The sequence below is a fragment of the Centruroides sculpturatus genome, unplaced genomic scaffold (assembly GCF_000671375.1).
Source record: "Centruroides sculpturatus isolate CEXI.00-Female unplaced genomic scaffold, Cexi_2.0 scaffold608, whole genome shotgun sequence".
In the NCBI taxonomy this organism is placed as follows: domain Eukaryota; kingdom Metazoa; phylum Arthropoda; class Arachnida; order Scorpiones; family Buthidae; genus Centruroides; species Centruroides sculpturatus.
Window position 1 is genome coordinate 397,040 of NW_019384781.1, and position 16,931 is coordinate 413,970.

Consider the following 16,931-nt stretch of genomic DNA (forward strand, 5'->3'; position numbering starts at 1 on the left):
TATTAAATAAGGTGCGTTATTTAAAATTAAGTAACTAGAAATTAGTTAGTAATACTTTCTTTTTTAAAATTGTTCGTCAGATTTATTTTCTAAATATTCATTTAAGTTATATATTTAATTTAAGGAAGAGACGAGCTTACCGAAGGAAACTGAACGTATATTGCAAGAAAAACAATTAAATAAATTATGAAATAAAAAACATAATTAATGTATAAAAAATTACAAATCTTATTATTAAAATATTGTATAATTTGCCTTGACTTTTAATTTTAATTTTTAATATTATAATATTAGATAGAATAAATGTTCGAAAATGATAAAGAAATTAGTAGAAAAGAAGATTAATATATCCTTTCCATTAATTTATTTATTATTTTCGAACATTTATATTTTCTAATTTCATAATATCAAAAATTAAAATTAAAAATCAAGGCAAACATGCAATATTTATAATTAAAATTCTATAAAATTTATGACATATGTGTTATAGCTATATAATTATTACAAAAAAAAGTAATTTTTATCAGTTTATTTATATAACTCATTTCTTCGAAAAATTTTCAAGATATACTAAAGGGAATGAAACTGGGAGTAGTTGATTACGAACATGTCATGGTAATGTAATAATGACTGTCCTGTTTTCTAAATCATATTTGGTTACTGAAATGACAAAATACGTTGTTTTTATCATAAAGCATTATTAAAAAAAAGGCACTGACGCAGGCTACCTTATTTAACGTGGCTATTGCTCTTTTACACATAAAATTAAGCAATTAAAACGTAATATTTTAACGAATAAATTAATTTATATTATTTGTTGTTTAAAAAAAATGATTATTTTAAAGCAGAAAGTACAGCGAATGCTTTTACTGCTATTCTTGGTCTTTACACTGTTCACAACTGATGTGACTTTATCTCACCTGACAATGTTCAAAGCTACCATCACAACAACATGTGTAGCTGACAGTAACTATAGAATATCTACAACAATTTATAGCCCTATCAAAAAGTTTGTAATCTAAAATGTTTTTAATAATAGTTATGATATTTACGCTATATTTCTATTGATTGTAAATATGGAAAATATGAAATAGAATTATATTATTTTATTACATACTTAATATTAAAAAAAATAAGACAGATTAATTATTTCTCTAAATTATAGTATTAGAACAAATGACTGGTTAAAATTGCAATTAATTACATTCTTTTTTAATATTATTTAAACCTGTATACTAGTTTATAAGAGGCTGAAAGGCAACAATCTTTATCTGTATCTTTTTGTTTTTATAATTTAGAACTATATTAACATTATTAATATATAGTAGAAGTAATGATTTATTATAAATATATTATTTATATTAATAAATCAGATCATTTATAAGGTGTAATTATTTGAAATACTTGAAAGAACAGGTAAGCCTTTATCAAAAAGGAATTCTGCATTGAAAGGATACCTGTCTTCTTAAAGTTATTTATAAAGTTATTCATTGATACTCGTTGATTTTTATGGACGTTAATAGATACATTACTATGTATAGATGAATTATCAAAATTCCTGGTCTCCTACGCAGATTGCTTCCCTCTTTTCGATGCTTGTCTCACGGTGCCAGTATTAGGAATGTCAAGTGGCCAAAACTACGTGCAGATATCTTCTGACTCAACAACTTCGGTATTTTCCGCTATTTTCCCAAAATGGATGTGATACGATTGCAAAAAAAAGTATATTAACCAACGAATAAAAAAATTACAAGCCTATCTTTATAAGAGCAAGAGTTGTTAATTGAAAGACCATCAATTATTTCTTAGAAATAACAAATTTGAGAAATTTTTGATGAATTATTTTATTCATGTAATCGTGTTTAATTCATAAAATCTCAGATAAAAGACTCTGTAGCAGGATTTTTAATGAATGATTTCTGCTACACATTAATTATAGATTCTTTTATTGGAAATTTTTAAAAAATATATTTAAACACCTAGAAAGTAAGGAAAGAAAATTTTCAAAAAACAATTATTACGGCTCATTTAGGAAAGAAAAATAATTGTTATTTTTATTTTAAATTGCACGTAATTATTTTATCAAATGAATTAATCTACGATTGTAATGTATTTTTAAAAATATAATTCTTACCGACAAGTTAAAATTAGTTTAAACACGGAAAAATTATTTTTATATAAAATATTTAATTTGTAAATTTAACACTTGTAAAACACTGTTGAATAATTTCGATAATAGAGATGACAGATTATTTGATAAGTAATAAACAAACTGTCATTGTTCTTGATATAGTAATTAAGTAATAGACGCCATCTTTAAAATAAATAATGTCTAAATAAATATTTGAATTATTATTTAAAATATTTTTTAATAGGAAAATAACTGATTAAACACAAAATTGCCTACAGGAAAATATATATTAATTGACAAATTCTAGGAAATGATTAAGTATAACTTGCTGATATTTGCAGAATTCAATATATTTAAATAATATTTAATAAATTCTTATTTTTAATTCAATATTAAATATTAAATTAATTATAACAATTGAATGTTTATTTTAATATTAGTTTTCCGAATGCTAATATTAGTCATTTCAATTTAAATATGTTAATTTAATTTATTTAAATTTCAGTTATATTAAATATTTCAATTTTTATCATAAATTACAGTACATATACAAATAATGTAATTAGACACTTTCTAAAATAAGTTAGAGTGAATTTTGTCCAAAATAATAATAGTAATAATTGATGATGCCATTATTTGTCTGTTAAATGTACACATTCTTTCTGTTTTTCACGTTTATTTGATATATATTTAATAATAAAATAATATTTTTTTTAGTTTTTAATAATATTAAATACTATATTCAATTATTAAACAGTCTATTCCCAAAAAGATTTATTTCCATGAAATAACCTCTTGAGAAAACAGAAAAAATATTTCTTACGTCATTTATCATTTCTTTTGTGATTAGCTATTATACCCGCATTTATGTGTGTTATCTATACTAGAACTTTAAACAACCCAGCTGTAATAGAATTTGTTATTTTTAAAATGTTTAATTGAAGGTAAATCTTTTTGGTACAAACAAGTAGGGTTAAGACCTAAAGCTTGCAAGAGTAACAATAGAAAGTGGTATCTTTTAACATTAAAAGTTAATTTGGGTAAATCTACTACTATTGATAGTTACGAAAAAATAAAGATTTTTAAATCGTAACTAAGAATAAATAACTAACACTGAAATCAAATTTAATATACTGTACTTTGTGCTTGACATCACTATTACAACTCTCATCGGTGTCAACTAAATTTAAATGCTGGGTGATATTCAGCCAATTCACTTTGGTAATTAGACCCATAACGTGATCAACTTTTTTTGTTTACCTCATTGCCCATTTTTAGTTTTTTCGGTTGCAATTTTGCCCATTTCCCCCCTCTTTACAGTAAGCTGTGGCTTTACTGACAGTTCCAGCTGTAGGTATTTATGAAATTTACTAAAGTTGCTATGATTCGAATACTTCCATATTCGTCGTTTTTGTGTGTGATTTTTTTTTCTTCTCTACTGGATCATTATAAACTAACATGTATAATTTTTAGTTAAAAAATTGCTGTTAAAATTTTTTAACTAGAAAAAATTGCTGATATAAACGTAGCTGCTTTATTTTTCTTTAGTGGAAACATTAGGAATCTTGTCACATGACTTCAAAAATGTTGCTTGATTGGTGTGTAAGAGATACGATTTGGAATGAACACACGTGTGGAAGTAAGCCGCTTTGGAAATAACACGGAGGTTTGCTATTGTTAGCGAATAAGTCTTTTAGTAAACGAAATAACACAATATTATTTACTCCTATTAAAACAGAAAATCGAAGCGCCGTTGGTTTATTAGTTTACATTGTGTCATTTATGAAGATAAGTCGTTTTGGAAGTGGGCTCTTTAATTATACTATTATCTATAAAAATAACTTCTAATTATTAAAAATTTTTCATACATATAAATTGAAGAAAATTTTATTTGTTTTTATCGATAAAAATTAATTTACTACGTTAATATCTTACGTTTTGCCCATTCGTTTTTCTACAGATTTTCGATTATACATGCAAAAAAATGTTTTTAAATAGTCTTGAATTTTTCAACATAATGTTGAGAACTCAATATGTATTTCATATCAAATTTGATTACAATTGAATTAAATAAAAACATCTGTGTAATTTCAATTTATTAATATAATTGTCCCATGTATATTTAATGTGTACACTTATGCAACCTTATATATCATGTGGCCTTATGAGTTCCTTTTAAAACAGGATGTGGCCTTCCGATTAAGAAAGATTCTCTTACCTCTGGTTTAGGAGTTTCCTGTTTCCTTCTAAAATTCAATTTTTTAGTCATTTATAGAAAAGTTTAAAAATTACAATATATGTAATTTACATAATTGTAAATTATATTTATTATTAATATTATGTTTGCATACAAATACAGTAGTTAATATATGAATATATTATTAACATATTATGTTTCCCTGCATAAATTATGTATTATAATTTACTTACGTGCAATATATTATTTTTGGTAAATATTCTAACAAATAACGATTGTTTCCTATAATATTAGCCTATACACATATCACTAATGACATATGAAACATAATTAAAAGAGAAAAAGTATTAATAAAATTAAAAGATTTATATAGTTAAAGGAGAGAAAGAAAAAGACTTCTTGACAAAAAAAAAATTATTTATATAAATTGAGAGAGAAAATACGAATGAATATAATGAAATAAATACATGGAATCTCGCTATAAGAAACTTCAGGTGACCCTCGAAAATACTTGTTAAACTGAAAGTTTGTTGTAATGAAAAATGTATATAAATTATTATTAAATATACATGAGCTAAATGTGAAGTCTACAAAAAAAGAGACAAAGATGTTATATATGTTACTTATATCATTTTCTCTTTAAAATTTGAGTTATTTCATGTAAATGAAGCATTTTAGTTGTGAATTCGACAATTTAATTTATCCTTTCAAATCATATTCTTCCTACGCTTTGGTTTCCTATTTCAGAAAGAAATGATCAGAAATATCCCGGCAATGTTTCCCTCTCCTAGCTGTCCCTCGATGTTCATCTTCGTACCTTAAGAATAAGGTAAATAACAAAATTAAAAGAGGCGTAAATGACTGTCCTTACACCTGTGTCCACAACTTATAGCTCTAGTTCAGGTTAGTACACCTGCAACTCGTTAGTTGCTTACGATATCTTCTTTTCCTTGGATAGTTCTTTATCAGTTGGAAAACAATAGCGAAGAAGAGTGAAAGAAATTGCGAAGAGTTGTTATAGTAAAGTGAAAATTATAGAAATTCTGCGGACTGACAGAAAAGAAACGTTAAACTGGAAGTTCGTTCTAAATACAATACGTTTGTACACAGTGGCACAAAAGGGGCAATTGCCTGGGATTTCCACAAACAAGAAGACCCAAACTAATCATTTATAAGAAAATATTTCCCCCAAAAACTTGCCCAGAAGAAAAATATCTGAAGTCAATATTGTGCATGGGGTCTCTAGTTCAAATTTGCCTGGGCCCCATGAAGCTATAACGCGTTACATTTTGTACAACTGAAAGATTTTGTCGTTGATTCCTATAAACGTTGAGTCGGAAAAATTTTAAAAATCGTTATTACGAGGTTCCTTTTAACGTGATTCCATTGGATGAATTCCGTGAAAGAATTATAATTATTTAAAAACTAAATATAAGCCTACATACATTCAATAAACATCATATACTCAGCCTTTAGTAAATTATCTAGCAATGCTCATAAATAAAATCAACAAAGACAACAAATTAACTTGTATAGATTTACAACAATAAACCAGAAATGATATCAATTTGTTAGTAAAACAAAGGTTTATTTAAAATATTATACAGAAAATGATTACAAATAATATCCAAAAATGAAGAAAATATTGATATATTACATTTCAATTTAATCCATTTTATATTTTATATATGTTTTTTAATAAATGATTATTTCTATTTATAGAAAAATAGTAGATAAAAGTATGTTTCAATTATCACTGTAAATATAGAATGAAAGAAATCTACTATCCTATTCTACTNTGTAATTTACATAATTGTAAATTATATTTATTATAAATAAATACTTTAAAGTAAATTTCGCACTTAGCGTGAAAAATTTGTTATATTTGTAATTATATCAATATAATAGATTAAGAATTATTTTCGTAAGATTGGAATAAATTTACTTACATTATCTGTAACTGATGTACAGTACACAATATTACGGAATTGCTGGTAACGGCAATTTTGTACACCAAACAGAACGTCCACAACCTATATAGACGCACGTGCAGCTTGCGGGGGCAGTTCTGTGTGACGTCAGTCATTCGTCACATCCTCTTTTTGGCCACGTGTTGTTCCCGTTTGTTTAAGATGCGTTATTTAAAATTAAGTAACTAGAAATTAGTTAGTAATACTTTCTTTTTTAAAATTGTTCGTCAGATTTATTTTCTAAATATTCATTTAAGTTATATATTTAATTTAAGGAAGAGACGAGCTTACCGAAGGAAACTGAACGTATATTGCAAGAAAAACAATTAAATAAATTATGAAATAAAAAACATAATTAATGTATAAAAAATTACAAATCTTATTATTAAAATATTGTATAATTTGCCTTGACTTTTAATTTTAATTTTTAATATTATAATATTAGATAGAATAAATGTTCGAAAATGATAAAGAAATTAGTAGAAAAGAAGATTAATATATCCTTTCCATTAATTTATTTATTATTTTCGAACATTTATATTTTCTAATTTCATAATATCAAAAATTAAAATTAAAAATCAAGGCAAACATGCAATATTTATAATTAAAATTCTATAAAATTTATGACATATGTGTTATAGCTATATAATTATTACAAAAAAAAGTAATTTTTATCAGTTTATTTATATAACTCATTTCTTCGAAAAATTTTCAAGATATACTAAAGGGAATGAAACTGGGAGTAGTTGATTACGAACATGTCATGGTAATGTAATAATGACTGTCCTGTTTTCTAAATCATATTTGGTTACTGAAATGACAAAATACGTTGTTTTTATCATAAAGCATTATTAAAAAAAAGGCACTGACGCAGGCTACCTTATTTAACGTGGCTATTGCTCTTTTACACATAAAATTAAGCAATTAAAACGTAATATTTTAACGAATAAATTAATTTATATTATTTGTTGTTTAAAAAAAAATGATTATTTTAAAGCAGAAAGTACAGCGAATGCTTTTACTGCTATTCTTGGTCTTTACACTGTTCACAACTGATGTGACTTTATCTCACCTGACAATGTTCAAAGCTACCATCACAACAACATGTGTAGCTGACAGTAACTATAGAATATCTACAACAATTTATAGCCCTATCAAAAAGTTTGTAATCTAAAATGTTTTTAATAATAGTTATGATATTTACGCTATATTTCTATTGATTGTAAATATGGAAAATATGAAATAGAATTATATTATTTTATTACATACTTAATATTAAAAAAAATAAGACAGATTAATTATTTCTCTAAATTATAGTATTAGAACAAATGACTGGTTAAAATTGCAATTAATTATATTCTTTTTTAATATTATTTAAACCTGTATACTAGTTTATAAGAGGCTGAAAGGCAACAATCTTTATCTGTATCTTTTTGTTTTTATAATTTAGAACTATATTAACATTATTAATATATAGTAGAAGTAATGATTTATTATAAATATATTATTTATATTAATAAATCAGATCATTTATAAAATGTAATTATTTGAAATACTTGAAAGAACAGGTAAGCCTTTATCAAAAAGGAATTCTGCATTGAAAGGATACCTGCCTTCTTAAAGTTATTTATAAAGTTATTCATTGATACTCGTTGATTTTTATGGACGTTAATAGATACATTACTATGTATAGATGAATTATCAAAATTCCTGGTCTCCTACGCAGATTGCTTCCCTCTTTTCGATGCTTGTCTCACGGTGCCAGTATTAGGAATGTCAAGTGGCCAAAACTACGTGCAGATATCTTCTGACTCAACAACTTCGGTATTTTCCGCTATTTTCCCAAAATGGATGTGATACGATTGCAAAAAAAAGTATATTAACCAACGAATAAAAAAATTACAAGCCTATCTTTATAAGAGCAAGAGTTGTTAATTGAAAGACCATCAATTATTTCTTAGAAATAACAAATTTGAGAAATTTTTGATGAATTATTTTATTCATGTAATCGTGTTTAATTCATAAAATCTCAGATAAAAGACTCTGTAGCAGGATTTTTAATGAATGATTTCTGCTACACATTAATTATAGATTCTTTTATTGGAAATTTTTAAAAAATATATTTAAACACCTAGAAAGTAAGGAAAGAAAATTTTCAAAAAACAATTATTACCGCTCATTTAGGAAAGAAAAATAATTGTTATTTTTATTTTAAATTGCACGTAATTATTTTATCAAATGAATTAATCTACGATTGTAATGTATTTTTAAAAATATAATTCTTACCGACAAGTTAAAATTAGTTTAAACACGGAAAAATTATTTTTATATAAAATATTTAATTTGTAAATTTAACACTTGTAAAACACTGTTGAATAATTTCGATAATAGAGATGACAGATTATTTGATAAGTAATAAACAAACTGTCATTGTTCTTGATATAGTAATTAAGTAATAGACGCCATCTTTAAAATAAATAATGTCTAAATAAATATTTGAATTATTATTTAAAATATTTTTTAATAGGAAAATAACTGATTAAACACAAAATTGCCTACAGGAAAATATATATTAATTGACAAATTCTAGGAAATGATTAAGTATAACTTGCTGATATTTGCAGAATTCAATATATTTAAATAATATTTAATAAATTCTTATTTTTAATTCAATATTAAATATTAAATTAATTATAACAATTGAATGTTTATTTTAATATTAGTTTTCCGAATGCTAATATTAGTCATTTCAATTTAAATATGTTAATTTAATTTATTTAAATTTCAGTTATATTAAATATTTCAATTTTTATCATAAATTACAGTACATATACAAATAATGTAATTAGACACTTTCTAAAATAAGTTAGAGTGAATTTTGTCCAAAATAATAATAGTAATAATTGATGATGCCATTATTTGTCTGTTAAATGTACACATTCTTTCTGTTTTTCACGTTTATTTGATATATATTTAATAATAAAATAATATTTTTTTTAGTTTTTAATAATATTAAATACTATATTCAATTATTAAACAGTCTATTCCCAAAAAGATTTATTTCCATGAAATAACCTCTTGAGAAAACAGAAAAAATATTTCTTACGTCATTTATCATTTCTTTTGTGATTAGCTATTATACCCGCATTTATGTGTGTTATCTATACTAGAACTTTAAACAACCCAGCTGTAATAGAATTTGTTATTTTTAAAATGTTTAATTGAAGGTAAATCTTTTTGGTACAAACAAGTAGGGTTAAGACCTAAAGCTTGCAAGAGTAACAATAGAAAGTGGTATCTTTTAACATTAAAAGTTAATTTGGGTAAATCTACTACTATTGATAGTTACGAAAAAATAAAGATTTTTAAATCGTAACTAAGAATAAATAACTAACACTGAAATCAAATTTAATATACTGTACTTTGTGCTTGACATCACTATTACAACTCTCATCGGTGTCAACTAAATTTAAATGCTGGGTGATATTCAGCCAATTCACTTTGGTAATTAGACCCATAACGTGATCAACTTTTTTTGTTTACCTCATTGCCCATTTTTAGTTTTTTCGGTTGCAATTTTGCCCATTTCCCCCCTCTTTACAGTAAGCTGTGGCTTTACTGACAGTTCCAGCTGTAGGTATTTATGAAATTTACTAAAGTTGCTATGATTCGAATACTTCCATATTCGTCGTTTTTGTGTGTGATTTTTTTTTCTTCTCTACTGGATCATTATAAACTAACATGTATAATTTTTAGTTAAAAAATTGCTGTTAAAATTTTTTAACTAGAAAAAATTGCTGATATAAACGTAGCTGCTTTATTTTTCTTTAGTGGAAACATTAGGAATCTTGTCACATGACTTCAAAAATGTTGCTTGATTGGTGTGTAAGAGATACGATTTGGAATGAACACACGTGTGGAAGTAAGCCGCTTTGGAAATAACACGGAGGTTTGCTATTGTTAGCGAATAAGTCTTTTAGTAAACGAAATAACACAATATTATTTACTCCTATTAAAACAGAAAATCGAAGCGCCGTTGGTTTATTAGTTTACATTGTGTCATTTATGAAGATAAGTCGTTTTGGAAGTGGGCTCTTTAATTATACTATTATCTATAAAAATAACTTCTAATTATTAAAAATTTTTCATACATATAAATTGAAGAAAATTTTATTTGTTTTTATCGATAAAAATTAATTTACTACGTTAATATCTTACGTTTTGCCCATTCGTTTTTCTACAGATTTTCGATTATACATGCAAAAAAATGTTTTTAAATAGTCTTGAATTTTTCAACATAATGTTGAGAACTCAATATGTATTTCATATCAAATTTGATTACAATTGAATTAAATAAAAACATCTGTGTAATTTCAATTTATTAATATAATTGTCCCATGTATATTTAATGTGTACACTTATGCAACCTTATATATCATGTGGCCTTATGAGTTCCTTTTAAAACAGGATGTGGCCTTCCGATTAAGAAAGATTCTCTTACCTCTGGTTTAGGAGTTTCCTGTTTCCTTCTAAAATTCAATTTTTTAGTCATTTATAGAAAAGTTTAAAAATTACAATATATGTAATTTACATAATTGTAAATTATATTTATTATTAATATTATGTTTGCATACAAATACAGTAGTTAATATATGAATATATTATTAACATATTATGTTTCCCTGCATAAATTATGTATTATAATTTACTTACGTGCAATATATTATTTTTGGTAAATATTCTAACAAATAACGATTGTTTCCTATAATATTAGCCTATACACATATCACTAATGACATATGAAACATAATTAAAAGAGAAAAAGTATTAATAAAATTAAAAGATTTATATAGTTAAAGGAGAGAAAGAAAAAGACTTCTTGACAAAAAAAAAATTATTTATATAAATTGAGAGAGAAAATACGAATGAATATAATGAAATAAATACATGGAATCTCGCTATAAGAAACTTCAGGTGACCCTCGAAAATACTTGTTAAACTGAAAGTTTGTTGTAATGAAAAATGTATATAAATTATTATTAAATATACATGAGCTAAATGTGAAGTCTACAAAAAAAGAGACAAAGATGTTATATATGTTACTTATATCATTTTCTCTTTAAAATTTGAGTTATTTCATGTAAATGAAGCATTTTAGTTGTGAATTCGACAATTTAATTTATCCTTTCAAATCATATTCTTCCTACGCTTTGGTTTCCTATTTCAGAAAGAAATGATCAGAAATATCCCGGCAATGTTTCCCTCTCCTAGCTGTCCCTCGATGTTCATCTTCGTACCTTAAGAATAAGGTAAATAACAAAATTAAAAGAGGCGTAAATGACTGTCCTTACACCTGTGTCCACAACTTATAGCTCTAGTTCAGGTTAGTACACCTGCAACTCGTTAGTTGCTTACGATATCTTCTTTTCCTTGGATAGTTCTTTATCAGTTGGAAAACAATAGCGAAGAAGAGTGAAAGAAATTGCGAAGAGTTGTTATAGTAAAGTGAAAATTATAGAAATTCTGCGGACTGACAGAAAAGAAACGTTAAACTGGAAGTTCGTTCTAAATACAATACGTTTGTACACAGTGGCACAAAAGGGGCAATTGCCTGGGATTTCCACAAACAAGAAGACCCAAACTAATCATTTATAAGAAAATATTTCCCCCAAAAACTTGCCCAGAAGAAAAATATCTGAAGTCAATATTGTGCATGGGGTCTCTAGTTCAAATTTGCCTGGGCCCCATGAAGCTATAACGCGTTACATTTTGTACAACTGAAAGATTTTGTCGTTGATTCCTATAAACGTTGAGTCGGAAAAATTTTAAAAATCGTTATTACGAGGTTCCTTTTAACGTGATTCCATTGGATGAATTCCGTGAAAGAATTATAATTATTTAAAAACTAAATATAAGCCTACATACATTCAATAAACATCATATACTCAGCCTTTAGTAAATTATCTAGCAATGCTCATAAATAAAATCAACAAAGACAACAAATTAACTTGTATAGATTTACAACAATAAACCAGAAATGATATCAATTTGTTAGTAAAACAAAGGTTTATTTAAAATATTATACAGAAAATGATTACAAATAATATCCAAAAATGAAGAAAATATTGATATATTACATTTCAATTTAATCCATTTTATATTTTATATATGTTTTTTAATAAATGATTATTTCTATTTATAGAAAAATAGTAGATAAAAGTATGTTTCAATTATCACTGTAAATATAGAATGAAAGAAATCTACTATCCTATTCTACTAGAAAACCAATTCTATTTTATTTATTTTTCCGGCAGATTTACCGAAAGCTTTCAAGTAATCTTCCAGAGAAAACATTCCTTTGAAAGTACTATATCTCCCTTTTCCCAGAGTAGAAAGTGATCGTTTGAAAATGATTTAAAATAATATGTCATCAACTCTTTGTAAGGTATAACATATATTTGACATATAATACACATTCATTATCTTCTTATATAAAGATTTATTTTTATATTATACTTTAAGAAAATTTTTATAATATTCAATATATTAATTGTATTTAAGAATTTATTTATTTTATTTACAAGATAATTTACAATTAAATAATTCAAATATTTTATGTTATCTGAATAAATTAGTTTTAATATTATTGAAGCTGTCCAAAGTTAGATTTCTTTTTTCTTTTTGTACTACTACTATACTTTATCACCTTTTGACGTCAAATTTTTGATATTTTTTACTTTAAATGTGTAAATTTAGTGTTTTTAGTAACGTCATTTGGAAGTACAATTCCGATAAAAGGAATAGTTTGAGGATCAGTTTATCTTTATAAAGTCGTAGAGAATGATATTTTAAAATGTATGAGTTGATAGAAAAAAGAAATAGTTCTTCGAATCTTTATAGATGTTATCCAGTAAGTAAACTTCAGATTTATATTATATTAAACAGTAATTAAATAAAAAATACCTGATTTTTTTATTAAATGAAAATGTTACGAATTTGTTATAAAATCTGAAAGATATAGCATAATAAAAAATGAAATTAGATTGAATTATAAGACGATCTGCCAAGTGGGTGCCACCGGGAAGACTTCTATGAGGGCATGGTTCCTATTTAAGTCTTAGATACGTGAAGAAAACCCGGAAAATTCCATGCAGACAGCCTGTTGCTCAAGCGCAAAACCACGATCACTGTTCAGTGGTGTTATCCACTGGGCTACTGATGAGCTAAAAAATAAAATAATTCGGATTAAGATTGTTATTATCGAGTCATCATTAATTAATATTTTTAATAATTTGAATGAATTAGATCACATATATTGAAATGTATTTGTTTAATTTTGCTATTGTGAGCGTAGTTAATTCAAAATCAAATAAGATGCAGATAACGATGCTTAAATTCGAATTATTTCTAAAAAATCCTGAGCGTAAAGAAATTTGAATTTCGATCTTCTATAGATATAGGCTAAGGGAATCTTATAACAAACTAAATAATAAATCAATTCTTGAAAAAAGTAACATTTATCTATAAGATGATTGTGTTGACTAAACAAAAGATTACACCCAAATTATGATATTCTATATTAGCTAATAAATTTTGAGGTAAATTCTCTATACTTTATATGCTTATCCCAAATTTTTTGGTAAATTTACTTAATATATAGATACAAATTACATTATCCTTCATTAGTTATTTGAATTATTTCTAGAGTTTTTTTTTGAGTTTTTTTTTGTATGAAATTAATTAATTCCAAAATTTCAATTGCTTTTTTGTACCGCCACTAAATTACAAATTCATGTCATCCCGCAATTACAATTTTTTTTGTGACAAAATGTCTGTTATGAAAGTTAAAATATCAGTCAATTAGTGTTAATTTTATTCGCGTGTCTAATGTAAGTAATGTGTAAAAAGCTGAAGCTAAAAAAAATTTTATCTAAAATTATTTAAATATTTCCATTAGAGAAAAACAAAATACAAACAACAACTTCCAAACCTTATTCAAGAAGTCAAAAGCAATTTTCAGTTATTTGAAATTGAAATTGAATTGAAACTAATTGAAAAGTTTTCGGGACGTTATAGCGAAAACTTTTCAATTAGCAATATATAAGCAATACATCAACAATACAAATACAGAATCATCTTAAATTCCGAAAATACAATCATTCTATTACCATAACAACAAACATTCTAAAATCAAAGCATTAGACATTGTATTATTAGATGAACATATTTAAAAATTTTAAATTTATGTTCATTGTATTGAAATTTATAGTAAGGTTGTTGTTTCCTTGTATACAAGAAAATCCGATTTAGAATATAATTACGATTATGAAATAAATTTATATATTATTTAAGAATAAAATATTTACAAAGATAATTTATATATTATTTAAGAAATTTTCTATAGTTTTGTTGAGAAAAAAATGAAATAAGTTATTTATCGGATAAAGATTCCATATGCTAAAGTTATCTTTATGGTAATCAGTATTTTAATTTATTTTCATTTTATTGTACTTTTTTTTTTCTTTTCATAAAAAATATGAGATCAGAGACGTTAATAGATTTGATTTATGTATAAATATGACAAATTTCAAAGTTTTAGATCTAAAAATAAAGTTAAATATATTTATAAGAATAAAAATTAGCCTAATTTTTGGCTATAAGACCCATTGCCGTAACTAGACAGGTGCAACAGGTGCACCCGCACAGGGCCCACTTGGAAGAGGAGCCCAAAATGCATATATTTGTTTTATTATTTTCCCAAACCTAATTAATTAAGGAGCCTAATTGCAAATTCTTGCACGGGGCACAGGAATGGCTAGTTACGGCACTGATAACACCAGATTTAATTTTTGTCCATTTTGGCTTTCCAAGTTCTTTACTGTGTTGATCAGCGTAAGTGACGGCAGAGAAACTATGTTCGATCTTAACTGTACTCGATCGAACTCGATATTAAATCCTTCGGGATAATAGGAAAATACCTTGAATAAAATATTAGAATACAAAATTAAATTATCGGAATATTTTTTTCTATTTTAAGAAGCGTCATTCGGCTGAATTGTTTGAATGAAGAGGTTGATTTCTAGTGTCTGTTTAGTTGAAAAAAATGATAAAATATTTGACAGTTACTATTTTCTTGGTTTTACAAACTTATTTCCTCATAAATGTACACTTCTATTACAATGTAAACAACCTGAACAGGATCTGAAAAGAATATAATATCAACATAAATACTTATTTTCAGATATTTCATTATGTTTTTAGTCTAACAGACAATGGATAAAAAGCAAGTTTCATATTGGGAAAGAAATTATTAAACAATTTTTAAAGTTAGAAAACTTAATATTGTTAAAGTGTATATCACATGCCATTAGGAATTTAATATGATATTTTACAAGATCATTTAAATAAAATAATACATTTTATATTTATTATTTTATTATACAATACAGTCTCTATTAAAATTGGTAATTTGAAACATTCTATATATTATCTGAAAAACATAACAGAAAATCAAATTGATGCAATGCAGTGTGCTGATTTTTTTTTAATAACTAACAAAATCTTTTTATCCGGGTTTAAGGTTTTATATTTTAATATATATCCGAAATATTTTTACAGCACATGAAAAATTGGATTCAAGAGCGCATTACAGATGAAGTCTGCTGGCCAGAATTTCAAAGAACAATTTAATATGTTAAAAATCTATATTCAGTTGTTGAAGCTATTACAGCTTTTCCGAGAATAAAAATTCCGATGTTCATTAGTCTACATAAGCAAAGAAAAATACATGCGTTATGATAAAAACCCAACTAGTGATTTATTGGAAAACTGCAGTAAGTTTACAAATGCCTAGCAGTGTTTTGAATAAACCGCGAATTGTCGTCTACAGATAGTGAGAGATGGCCTGGTGGTCAAGCTGTTACAACCCACCTCTTAGAGGACCCGGGATCAAATCCGAGGAATTTTTACGGGGGATAATCCGTCCGAATACGTCCCTGTCCCTCACTACTCGTCGTTCCATTGTGGAACTGGCCGAACCCATAATGGACTTTGCTACAACGGTCCTCTTACAACACGGGTGCCCGTAGATTGAGGCACTTGGAGCACCTGTTCCTTATTTTCTGTGTTACCCTTTTCCTAATTTCCAGGAAGACCTAAAATCCATTATCAACGAACAATAGAAAATCCTCGACTTCTAGTCTATTCTGCAAATATAAAAAAAAAACTAATGAACGATATTTATCCATTGGCTCATGCAAATTAGTCGCATGTTGACTAAAACTTAGCCTCAAAAACAAGAAACCTTCCTTGTTTTCGAGGCCAAGTTAGTCCCGATTGCAACCAATGACACCTCGTGAAAGCGCTGATCCGACATTGAATCATAGTTTGAAGTTCCTTGCACAATGTACTGTGCGATGCCCCTTTTTTTGTAGCTTGTGCCTTTTGTATAGTCTACAGGCATCGCTGTCTTACAAATTAGTTTCCACAGGGCGGAATTAGGTTAAATGAGCGTACAAACTGTACTTTTTCAAACATGGTATATAAAAGTACACTAAATAAATGCATTTCAAAATATAACTCAATATTATTTAAACAATTAAAATAAATGAAAACGATAACTTTTTCAGAACCC

General features: G+C 25.8%; 1 protein-coding gene across 1 annotated transcript in view; it reads right to left on the bottom strand.

Moving 5' to 3' along the window:
- Nucleotides 1-6,356, bottom strand: part of LOC111629190 — an 11,676-nt gene extending 5,320 nt beyond the window's left edge. The window contains exon 1 of the mRNA XM_023373074.1: nucleotides 6,278-6,356. The gene's annotated coding sequence lies outside the window, so the exon portion shown is untranslated. The remainder of the gene's footprint in view (nucleotides 1-6,277) is intronic.
- Nucleotides 6,357-16,931: the final 10,575 nt, after the last annotated feature.